Below are 12,873 nucleotides of genomic sequence, written 5' to 3' on the forward strand. Positions count from 1 at the left end.
TCCGTCCAGCTTTGTTCCATTGCTGGTGAGGAGCTGCCTTCCTTGGGAGGAGGAGAGGTGCTCCGCTTTTTAGAGTTTCCAGTTTTTCTGCTCTGTTTTTTCCCCATCTTTGTGGTTTTATCTACTTTTGGTCTTTGATGATGGTGACGTACAGATGGGTTTTTGGTGTGGATGTCCTTTCTGTTTGTTAGTTTTCCTTCTAACAGACAGGACCCTCAGCTGCAGGTCTGTTGGAGTTTGCTAGAGGTCACTCCAGACCCTGTTTGCCTGGGTATCAGCAGCGGTGACTGCAGAAAAGCAGTGGCTGTAGAACAGCAGACATTGGTGATCCGCAAATGCTGCTGCCTGATCGTTCCTCTGGAGGTTTTGTGTCAGAGGAGTACCCGGCTGTGTGAGGTGTCAGCCTGCCCCTACTCGGGGGTGCCTCCCATTTAGGCTGCTCGGGGGTCAGGGACCCACTTGAGGAGGCAGTCTGCCCATTCTCTTGCTGCCCCCTTGCAGTTTGATCTCAGACTGCTGTGCTAGCAATCAGCGAGACTCCGTGGGTGTAGGACCCTCTGAGCCAGATGTGGGATATAATCTCCTGGTGTGCCGTTTTTTAAGCCCATTGGAAAAGGGCAGTATTAGGGTGGGAGTGACCCGATTTTCCAGTTGCCGTCTGTCACCCCTTTCTTTGACTAGGAAAGGGAACTCCCTGACCCCTTGTGCTTCCCGAATGAGGCAATGCCTTGCCCTGCTTCAGCTCACGCATGGTGCACTGCACCCACTGTCCTGCACCCACTGTCTGGCATTCCCTAGTGAGATGAACCTGGTACCTCAGATGGAAATGCAGAAATCACCCATCTTCTGTGTCACTCACGCTGGGAGCTGTAGACCAGAGCTGCTCCTGTTCGGCCATCTTGGCTCCACCGTATCCTTGTTTTAATAGAAGAAAACTGTATAATATCAATATTGGAATGGTTAAATACTGTTTTACTCATTATATTGATATTATACATTCATTAGAAGATGACTTAATTAGCCAGGTGTGGTGGTGCATGACTGTAGTCTCAGCTACTCGGGTGGCTGAGGTGGGAAGATGGCTTGAGGCAAGGAGTTCAAGACCAGCCTGGACAACACAGCAAGACCCCATCCATAAAATAATTCCCAGACTGACAAAGAAACTTAAAAAATAAAACATAGACTAGGATCTCATTAACAAATTAACATTATATATATATATAACAGATGTGAAATAAACTACCAGAAAGATTCTCTTCTACATCATATGTCACCAGGGAAATGTGACTTAAAACAATGAGATACCACTACCTACCAATTAGAGTGGTCAAAATCCAGAACATGCTGTGGAAAATGTGGAGCACCAAGAAATTTTATCCATTGCTCATGGGGATGCAAAATGGTACAGCCACTTACCAAACTAAGCATACTTTGACCATACTCTCCAGCAATCACACTCTTTGGTGTTTACCCTAATAAACTGAAAATTTATGTCCACGCAAAAACTGGCACATAAACATTTATAGCAGCTTTATTCATATTTGCCAAAACATAGAACAACCAAGATGTCCTTCAGTAGGTGAATGGATAAACTTGGTACATCAGGACAGTGAAATATTATTCAGTGCTTAAAAAAGAAAGAAAGAAGCCATCAAGCCATGAAAACATCTAGAGGAAACTTAAATGCACATTACTAAGTAAAAGAAGCCAATCTGAAAGGATATATACTATGTGACTACAACTATTAGACATGCTGGAAAAGACAAAAGATGGAGACAGTAAAATAATTGATTGGTAGTTGCCAGGGTTAGGGGGAGAGAGGGATCAATAGGCAGAGCACAAAGGATATTTGTGGAGGTGAAACTACTCTGTGATATTACAATGGTGGTACATGTCATTTTACATGTGTCCAAACCCACAGAATGTACATCACCGAGAGTGAACCCCAGCGTAAAGTAGGAAATGTGGGTAATGATGATGTCTCAATATAGGTTTATCAACTGTAACAAAAGTATCACTCTGGTGAGGACTGTTGATAATGGGGGAGGCTGAGCATGTGGGGCAGCAGGGGCTACAAGGGAACTCTTGGTATTTTCTGTTCAATTTTCCTATAAAACTAAAACTTCTCTAAAAAATAAAGTCTATTCAAAATTATATATATAATATATTTTTCTCTTTATAAACAGACACTGTAAGAAACATCAAAACTATTTGTAATAGCGCATACGGTTAGGCAGGAGAGGTTTGACAAAGTAGAGAAGGGTAAAAGTGGAATTTTTAATTGATTTTAAATTGTTTGAATTCTTAAAATGATATTCATTTATAGTGTTGATACATTTCAAAAATAAGAAAATTAGGGCAAAGGAAAAATAAAATAGAAAAAGTACAATGAAATCAAGAGTAACATTAATACACAAGACATGCATATAGAATTCTCTACATTTTCTAACTGTGAGTCATAAAATGGACTCTGATCTTTTCTGCCAACAATGACCAGTTAAATCATGGTGTTAACATGATAGAAAACAAACAAATTATTCAGAAGGTACACATTATTCCTGGCATGAGTACCTAAATAAAAAAATCTATTCTGTGTCTCTATTGAGTGATGTTTGAGCAGCAACTTTAATGCTATCTTTATAGCAACTCAATGCATTTCATTTAGCTTTTTCTTTGTAAATGTTCATGTAGACTGCCAAAGTGCAGCTTGATAATACCTGTCTTGTAGGTCTTGAAGTTTTCTAGGTAGGAACTGGCAATGGGCCACAAAACAATGTGATCATAAAACATGGCTCTGCTATGGTCTTGTTTATTCCAAAAGCCATATTTAGAGTGTCCTAAACTAAGCTACTATTTTTTATTCTGCAAAAGTAGATTCTTTGGTCAAATATTTCAGAAAATTTATATCAAGCCAAGTTAGATGTGTTTCTTTGCCTTTGGGACTTCTTAGAGCCTTTAATATGCAAATATGCATTGTAAATCTTTAAGAGTGAGACAGAAAATATTGTGTTTGTCAAGCAAAATTAAGTCTGGGAGCCTATTTTTGAATGAGTGTCTCCAGGGCTTTGATTCCATAGAGCACACGTCTGGTAAGCAGTATGGCCAGATGGCTCCTCCTTTTAGGTGAGTCTCTAGAAATAGGGTTTTGTTATTGTGGCTCTTTTCTTTCAATGAGGATATTGATAGGCCTTCTCATGATCCCAGATTTTATTTGTAGGTCTATTATTGTATTTCCTATTTTTGCTGAATTTGATTTTTCTTTACCAATTTCTCTACCACTTTGGAAATGCATCAAGAACAGTTTTTGTTACCTCAGTACCTAATAATGCCAGTGCCTAGCTCAGTATTTATTAACTATTTTTGAAAGAAAAACTAAACACAGCATTTTCACAGGAAGATTATAAATCCATGGAGCATTACAGATAGTTCTAAGATATTTTAAATATTCCAAGGCTTTGCGGAAAGTTAAATGACATCTTTGTTGCTGAAATTATACCAACCCAACATGTTAATAATCATGCTGATCAGTAACTGTGGTTTGGTAGTTGTAGATGTCTTTATAGTAGTTGGAAAACAAATTAATAGACATAGTTTGTTTAATAATTTTTTTCGAATTTGTAGTTAGAAAAAATGAAAATACTTCTGATTGAGAAAAAAATGTTGAAAAATGTATTCAGCTCCTTTACAGAGAGGAAAACTAAGGCTAATGTGGTAAAAGAGACTTGCCTAATATCACACAAACCCTTTAGAGCACAGTAAGTATTAAAACTCATACTTAATCACTTCCATGCAGTAGGTTTTCTCTTTTCTAGACTCTCCCTTTTGCAAGTTTAATGGTAACATTTCTCTTTCTCCTTGTCTTATCTCCTTTCTTTTATTTACATAGCATGTGACATTCTCTTGCATGTTTCAAGTATTTTTGCCATCTCAGGACTGAGAGGCCCTGGCAAACTGGCAGTTGGGTAAGCTGCATTTCCCCTCCTTAATTGATGGGAAGCACTGCCTTTGACAGAGCTGATTCACAGTGACGGGGCTGACTGGCTGAAAACTGGTAGGAGGACTTTGCAACAGCTCTGGGCCAAACCGAGTCCACAGGCCATATGTCTGGCTCCTCCGTCATAAACAGACGACCAAGTGTGCACACTCCCAGGTGTAATGTCACTGGGACCTTATTTGCAAACATATAAATGAATGACATTCAATTATGTTCAGAGGCAATGTTGTCAAAACCACCAAGGAAGCAATTTACTGCTCTTGCACAGTATGTGACTCACAGTGCATTAGCAAGTTTTCATTGCTTAGTTTGTTCAATATGTTTCTGAAGCAGTTCTTTTGCAGCCTGTTGTGTAACCATGATACACACACTTATATAGCATACATAGATAGGATTAAATTAAGGGTTGTTACAGAATTACATCAAGTGAAAAAAAATGTATAATAAAATCAGCTAATTTCTTTGTAGACATTGGCCAATTAAAGGGAGAAAAGCATAGTTTCTACAACTAGTGGAGTAAAGTTATTAGTTGATACCAATGGATATTAGCAGAAAATTGATGAAAGGTTTTAAATTTTTGGCTCTATGGGATTCCATTTTTGCTAAATGATATAATATTCTCATGGTAGGAAAAAAGTTCTCTGATTTACATAAAATGTGGGTATAGCAAAAGCAATGGTATTTTAACTTAACAACAGCCCTCAAAACACCCTTATAATGTTCTTGGAACAAATGCTGTAAAAGCTGAAAGGGTTCATTCCTAGGTGTTCCTATTGGCACTATTACTAGTGCTAATAGAAAGCACCCAGAAAACTGAATCAGGGAGATAAACTATACCTTCACATAATACATAACAACAGTAATAATCATAGTACTTTGCATTGGCATTATGTTTTACAGTGTACATAAACATGAAGTATGCCCTTGAACTTGAGTATATTACATAAAACACAGATGGAGTGGGCAGCTTTAAAGGAAGTATCATCATTATTTATTATTTTTGTCTTTCTCATTTCCAAGGTTAGAAAACTGAGATTTAGCGAAGTTATATGACTTATCCAAGGCTATATCTCAATACTATTAGAATCAAAAGTAGATGTGGCTGAGTCTTCTGAATTATAGGGCAAAGTGTTTTCTCACAAGTAATACTGTCTCAACTGTCAAGAGTACAGGTCTACCTTATAACTGAAACTATCGTAGGTATCAGAAGAGGGACTATATCCGGAGGGCAGGCGGAGGAGCTCCATCATGATGGTCCTAAACCTTGAAAGATGGGTAATGCTTAACTAATACAAGAAAAAAATGAAAGAAATTCTGAGCAAGGCAACACCTTGGTTAACGATTAGAAAATTAACATTTGTTGACTGACTTAATAAGTATTAAGCATTCATAAGCACCAGCTAGTGTTCTAGGTACTGCGATTTGGCATTGAGCAAGAGACACCATCTTAGTCTTACAGAATCTATGCTATAAGTGGAATATGGACCCTTAGAAATGAATAACAAAATTTAAAAATTATTTTACCTTCTGTTAAGAAAATAGAGTAAATGGGTTGAAAGTGGTAGAGGGAAGGAGTATTTCAGGCCAAGTCATCAGAGAAGGCCGCTCTTAAAGATGACCTTGGAGGAGACACCTGAATGATAAGGAATGTTATCATGCAAATGTCCACGGAAGCATTTTCTGGTGGATGAGACCAGTGATGCAACCTGGGAACAAATTTCTTTCTAAGTGTGATAAGAAGACTTTAAGAGGTTCTATGTACTTTTTGAAAAGATCATTATTCCTGCTTTCTTTCACAAGTCCAAAAGAGGTCATGAATGGAAACAGGAAGAGCAGGATTTTTTGGTAGTTCATGATATGTAGGAGAGGTTTACTCAGAGGGAGAAAGGGTGAAGTGAGAGATCAAAGCAAAATCCTAAATTTTTGGCTTGAGTACTTGAACAGATGAGATGAAGAAGGGTATGAACATAAGTAGGTTGTGATGCTGGCCCTAGTTACTAAAAGGGTGTGTATGTTTATGAAGTAGAAAACAACAGCTGGCTCCATCAGGGCTGTGAGTTTAATGCAGTTGGACTCCTCAGACTGGGCCGTGATGAGGCACGGTATAGAACTGAGAAGAAGGGGATCTGCAACTCAGCCACACCTTCTAAACCAACACCCCAATCTCATTTTCATTGTCTGTAAAATGAGGGGTTAGGTCATGTTGATAAAATTTAGCTAATTTTAGGCTCTGAACTCCTTTTAAGAATCTAATCATTACTAACGATTCTCCAGAAAATGAAATTGAACATATGTTTAAAATTCCCAGTCAACACAGAGACTTAAGAACTTCTTGGCTTGAATATTATCAAGGATTACTCCAGTTCGAAGTGTTTGATTCTATACAATATCAAAATAAGTCCCAAATTACAGTGATCTAACAAAACCATATGTGACCATTGCAGTGTGGCAGAGAGTTTTGCTGCAAGTTTGCCCCCGTATGTGAACTGATGAAGACCCTCATCTTGTAGCTGCAACATCAGGAATATTCAGCCTCTTTGTTCATTGCATAGTGAGAGAGAGAACCAAAAACCACATAGGGAGTTTTCACTTCCTCTGACTGGAAGTGGCATGCATTCCTTTGAATTTTATATTATTGGCCAGATCTTATCACCTGGCACTTGGCCCCTAACTGCAAATGGGATAGAAAATAGAAAAGAGTGTATTTGGTAGACATTATATATTCTCTTTCACATAAGCTTTCTCCTTACACAGATATTTTCATAGCTCAACCAGAAACTTTTGGTTAAATAAGCATAGACTTGTCTAAATAATGGAATACTATGAAGCTGTCATAGGTTTGTAAAGATTGCTAAGGCATAAAAGTCTATTTAAAAAAAGTACAAAGTAGTGTGGATAGTCTGCTGCCACTCATGTAAGAAAGAAGGAAAATGAGAATTTATGTTTGTATTTGTTTGCATTTGGATAGAAAATCTCCAGAGGATAAGCTTAAAAGTGAGTAGTGATGGTGATGGGCCTCTTGGATGGGAAAGATGAGAGAGTGAGAGCAAAACTTTTCATAGTATGTGGTCTCATATTATTTTGATTTTTATATGAACATTCTCAGTAATGGAGGGCATCAAAATATCAGTGGCTAATTCCAAAGCTCCTGCTATTACAGAATGACAGCATCTGATGGAGGAGGATGTTCATGTATCACCAAACAGCTCAAGCATGGCTTCATTACAGAGTAACATGCATCATGTCGTGTGTTATTGCTTACTTAACAAACCTCACTCTATCCCATGGATTAATCAAGATAAAGTAGCTAAATATTGCCTGTCTACAGATGAGGTTTCCATTTGTCAAGGGGAGATATAAAACTAAGTAAGGAATTGGTAGATTTTCTCTTCATCCACTCTCAGTGCTAATATAAGAACTTAAAGGGGATTTTTTGGCCGTAATTCGATATGACATTAATGTTAGAAAATTATTCACCTAAATGAACAAAAAGTTTTCCAAAGTAAAAAAATTATCTTGATAATGTAAATTTATATGCTATTCAAACTTGAAATGCATGAAACAATTTTTATGGTAGTATACTTTATTATGAATCGTTTATAATTTTTGAAGCAAAAACAATGTGAAATCATAGTAAATAGTATAAGATTTGGAACTAGACAGATATAAATTCAAATCCTACCTCTACTTATTGTGTTCCTATGGGCTTCTTGCTTAATCTTTTGGAGTTTCCATTTCTCCATCTGTAAAGTGAGGATAACAAAATACTTTATGTAGTTGTGAAAACTGAAATTAGATGTTTAAAACACTTAATACAACATCTGACATAATAAAGCATGCTCCATAGATGTTTGCTATTATTAATATTACACATTGGCCAATTAATCACAACATTTACGAATGAGGTAGATATTATTTCTTTTTCCCAAAGATATGGTGAGATTTTCTGGGCAGATAAGAGGTTCCTTTCATGATTTCTCATAATATATGAAGTTAGAAGGAGTTTCAAGATACGCGAAAACATGCTGAGACAGCATGGACTAGTCAAAAAAATCTCTGACATCTGGAACTGCCATTTTCGAAACATGAATTGTTGTTTAGAGTAAAGATAATATTTGGAAATATACCTATCATATTGTAAGCACTTGCTAAATGAAAGTTTTTACTAGCATTTTGTGGCAAAATGAGAAGATATATAACTGAGACCAGTAAGTTAAGCCATAATCCTAAAAAAAAATCTGTCATTTAGTAAATGGTTCAATGGTTCACATTTGGAGAAGGTTAGTAGGGAGTTAAAATGTTTGAATAATTTGCCATTATAGTTAAATTTTTACCATATTATTAGACTTCAGTTTTTTTTTCTGAAATCTTTCCTCAAAGTTGTAGGCTTTATATAATCTTAAACATGTTTCTTCTTTATTTTTAAGCCCAGTGTATCTCAAGGAGAACTTAATTTGTATGTTTCTGATTCTTTTATAGTTAACTAATTCAAAAGTTATTTTGTAAGAATTCTTTGATGTCCAGAAAGCCTTATTGTTTTCTTATAATATATTCAAGGTTTTTTTCCTTTGGAAAATGGAAATCATGTCTTGCTTAAAGTAAATAAACTCAAACACCCAATTTTGGAGGACTGTATCAAATCATATTCTCTCTCTCTCAATTTCTGGTAGTATCTTGGCTTACAGAAATGACCATTCTTGTTCAGGAAAGAATTGGATAGTTTAGCTTTTTTCAAGTTAGTTCAATTCAGTAAACATTTTTTGTTACCTCTGATGTATGGAGAAATATGCACGTTTCCATGGGTGATAGCAATAAAAACGATACAGAAAAATAATATACAGTGCATATCCTCAAGGAGTTTATATTCTAGAGGTAGAGATAGATACATATTAAAGAAATTATAATATTTGACTGAATAAAATATCCAAAAGAGGTAAAAGCGAAATTTTATCTCAATAGTGCAAGAAGAATTATGAATTCAATTTGAGGAACTAAGAAAGGATTTTCATAAAATATATGGAATTCAAGGCAGCCTTATTAGAATTTCAAGGATTATTAGAATTTCAATGAGTGAAGTAGTTGGAGGAGGGTGTCGCTCTCTCAACAAAACCACTTGGGCATAACATAGTAACTTCATAACTCTATTGCTTGTGAAGCCACAAGTTACAGTACTTTGAATGCCAAGCTAAGAGTTCATGTTTTATTTTCTAAGTAATAGAGGAGCCATTTGAATGTCCTTGAGGAGAACACGTAATGCAAATGCAATTTGGGCTTTAGAAAGATTATGCTGATAGAACTGTGAAGGATGAATAAGAGAGGAGGAAATCAAAAGGTTTGGAAACCAAGGTTGTGACTACTTCAGTTCAGTCAAAGGTTAATGAAGAAATAAACTATGGTAGGAGAAAAGTTACAAAACAAAGAAAGGTAGCCAATTATGATTTCTGGATTTTTACTTAAGATGAATGTTAGTTAGAATATAGACTGAGCTGGCTATAACAAGGAGACCTAAAACTAGAGCAAGTCAAACAAGAGATAATTTTATTTTTTTCTTATATAATAGACCAGAGGTAGGGGCATGGCCAGGGTGGAGAAATTACTCTGCCTCATAAGATCATGCATGGTGCTATTGAAAGAGGAAAATTGTCTCTCAACCACTCTCATTCTGGTCTTTAGAAAGGGGAATGAGGAAGTCAAAAGCAAGAAACTTCCTTTTAGAAAAGTGACCCTAGAATTGTATGCACTGCATGCATTCACATTCCATTCATTGTAAGACTCCAAGAGAATTTTTGATTCAGAGTCTAAAACTTGCTTGTTCAGAGCCCAGAGGTTTTTTCTCAACATTTTGTACTTACACTGTGAGTGGTATTTGAAATTAATTTGGGTAATATAGAGAAGTAGGTTATAGAAAGTGGGTTATAGATCCCATGAATGCGAGGATAAGTAGGAGCCAAATGAATGGGAGGAGGAGAGAAGACCCAAGTGAGGCTGTTTCTTTACCTTGGCTTGAAGCCAGTAGACTGGCCTTGACATGGAGGCTCTGGAACTGAACGTCTTGCCACAGATTTGCCAGTGCTGGACTGTACCAGCAGAAGCAGGAGTCCACATGAATCCTACACAAGCACCAGACTCATTTATTACACTTATCGACCCTGGTTTTTAAAATTATGTAAGTATTAGTTTAATGCCTGTTACCTAAATATCTTAAGCTCTATGAGGCCAGGGACTTGGTCTTTTTTGTTCAACATTGAATTCACTTCATATATCAAAGTGCCTGATATATATCAGGAGCTAGATAAACACAGGTATTTTAAATTTATGTTTTAAAAACTTTCAAACCTAGGGAAAATCTGAAACAGTAGTACAATAATTATACATATTTGCTAAAACTTTTGCTATATTTGTACTTGCATATTTTTCTTTTTCTCTTTTCATCCTGAATCTACTGAGAGTAAGTTGCAAATGTTATGACACTTCCTAAATAATTCAGAAAAGAAGGAAGGAAGAAACAAACAAAGACACACCTGTCTGTTATCCTTTTAATTTCTTTACTTTTCAATTTACCATGTCTTTGTGTTTAATTATCATTCCAAGGATAACTTAAGTAAAATTACTTGGGAAAGTTTTGTTTCATAGATACTTCTAACAAGAGAAACTGAAGTCATTTACATGAATGTTATTTCTGAATATTCTACAAAAATAGGTTTCATTTCATAATCACTTAAGAAGCTATCATAAATCAAGTCTTAAAATTAAATTTTATAAATGTTTAAATGATGCATTTTCCCCAAAGAGTAATTATTAGCTAAATAAAAAGAGAAAGTGCATGCCAAAACGTGAATAGAGTAAAATTGTAATAAAGCAGCTTTTACTCACTTGAGTTTTAGAAATATTCTTCATTGGCTATTTTTGCTTTACTTTGAGAAGTGTGATTTTAAAATTGAGATACTTGTAAATAGAGGTAAGAAAATCATTTTCAGAAGGTTCAGCATATCCTAGAGGATTTCTTTCTGCTAGAAGAATAAGTTATCAACATTTCGATGACATTCACAGACCGCCCTAGAAGTTAAACATCAATAAACTCAAGACAATTCTATAATTAGACTTTAAGAAGTTGGAAGTGGGATTTAAACCAAGCAAACAAGAGACTTGACAAAGCACAAAACTGATGTTAGGAAAACCTATAGTTGGTATTGCCAAAACACAAGAACACTGTCATTCATAAAGGACCTACTAACTTCCCAGAGACCCAGATCTAGTAAAAGGGCAGAGTAGATATAAAAGCTTATGTTTGACTACAAACAAATACCTTTTCTCTAGTTTAGTATACAGCCTCCCAAACACTGAGGAGAATACTTAAATAAGAGAACGGGAAATCCTCTGTTGAGAAATCTCATATATTCTGTCCAGAAAATAAATGGAGACATTATATCGCGTATAAATATTCAATATCAGAATGTTGGCCAACAGATTTGTTCATAGAATAGTACAGTGTATATTTGTTTTATTCCCATACAAGGCTTAAAAGTTCCACACATTACTTACAGATACATAAATTACATATATATTTTAGCTTTCTAGTTATTCTATTTTACATTCACAGTAACCTTGCAAAGGAAGTAGTGAAACTTTTAGCATTCCCATTTCAAGGCAAGGTAACTAAGGGACATCAAAATTAAATGATTTATCCAGTGTCATTCAGTTTGTCAGCACTGCTGAATTATAGGTAGCCATGTCCCCTGCACACTCTCTGTGTTAAGGATTTTACTGTCTAGGGATTCTGAATGTTCAAGATCATCTTTGCTATTATTAAAGGAGAGATTAAGCTCGATTAAAGATTACAAAAAAAATCAGCTGTATTGTCATTAGAGGGTTAATTGAAATTTTAATGTTATAGATCATATTAACCTTTTCTAAATAAGAGCACCTTCATCTGAGTTTATCCTTGTCAGTCTTGCCCCTTATAACATTAGGCAGACCATGACTCCTCTTCAATCCTAATAGGTGAAGAAGACATCAGGACAGCATGGAAGTGTGTCCACAATTACTCTGGGTTGTCACAAAGATCTTGACTGTTATCTAGGATGACCCTTTTTAGCATTTGAGGGGTCTCTTTAAAAATCAAATGAAATATATGGTCCTCGTTCTCATAAAACAAAAACAAAGCAAAACTGAAAAGACCAAGAAACAAAAAGGTAAAACAGATACACATGGGATTGTTCATTACCTGTAGGTTAAGAAACCCTGGTCTGGGAATATGAGATTGAATCAGTGTACCAGCTTTGGAACATAGTAAGAACTGAAAGACTAATAGATGACAGAATGTTACAGACGAATTCACAATGAGCCATGAAGGAATAGGAGACCAATGGCAAGGATATAGAAGAACCTGGGCCTGAAATATGCTAGTCCTTCAGTAGCATGACTTAGATAAGGATCTGTATCCCTGGACTCCCCAATTTTTGGGGAGACTATACCTGGGGACTATTTTATTTGCCTGAACATCTTAAATAAAAATTCAAGGGAAAAGCAGTAAAAGTACATAACACAATAGAGAAATAAATGAAGAAAAATTAAAAGTACTTTAGATTTTCCCAACATGAATAAAGAAAACTGTCTGTAGAGATATCTAAATTATAAAGAGAAGAAAGACTTATTTTTTTTATCATGGTTAATGGAGTTATAACTAGAAACAGAGAAAGCTATAATATGTGTATTTATTTTTATAGGAATGAACATATGTACTCTCTCTCACACACAAACACGTGTGTGTGCATATGTGTGTATGTAAGAGATATACCATTTATCTATCTTCCTAGCTCTCTATATACTTTCTTTGACAATATCATTACTAGTAGATTCAAGTACTATCTCTCAAGGGA

At 35.7% G+C, this 12,873-nt stretch overlaps 1 long non-coding RNA gene across 1 annotated transcript; it reads right to left on the reverse strand.

The window, feature by feature from the left end:
* Nucleotides 1-7,645: 7,645 nt before the first annotated feature.
* On the reverse strand, nucleotides 7,646-12,535 carry LOC134810441 (uncharacterized). Its single transcript, XR_010158477.1, has 3 exons — nucleotides 10,868-12,535; nucleotides 9,992-10,104; nucleotides 7,646-7,737 (listed from the first exon to the last, which is right to left on the reverse strand). It is a non-coding gene; the product is annotated as an uncharacterized LOC134810441 (long non-coding RNA).
* Between the last annotated feature and the right edge of the window lie 338 nt (nucleotides 12,536-12,873).

This window comes from Pan troglodytes, chromosome 6 (assembly GCF_028858775.2).
Source record: "Pan troglodytes isolate AG18354 chromosome 6, NHGRI_mPanTro3-v2.0_pri, whole genome shotgun sequence".
Classification (NCBI taxonomy): domain Eukaryota; kingdom Metazoa; phylum Chordata; class Mammalia; order Primates; family Hominidae; genus Pan; species Pan troglodytes.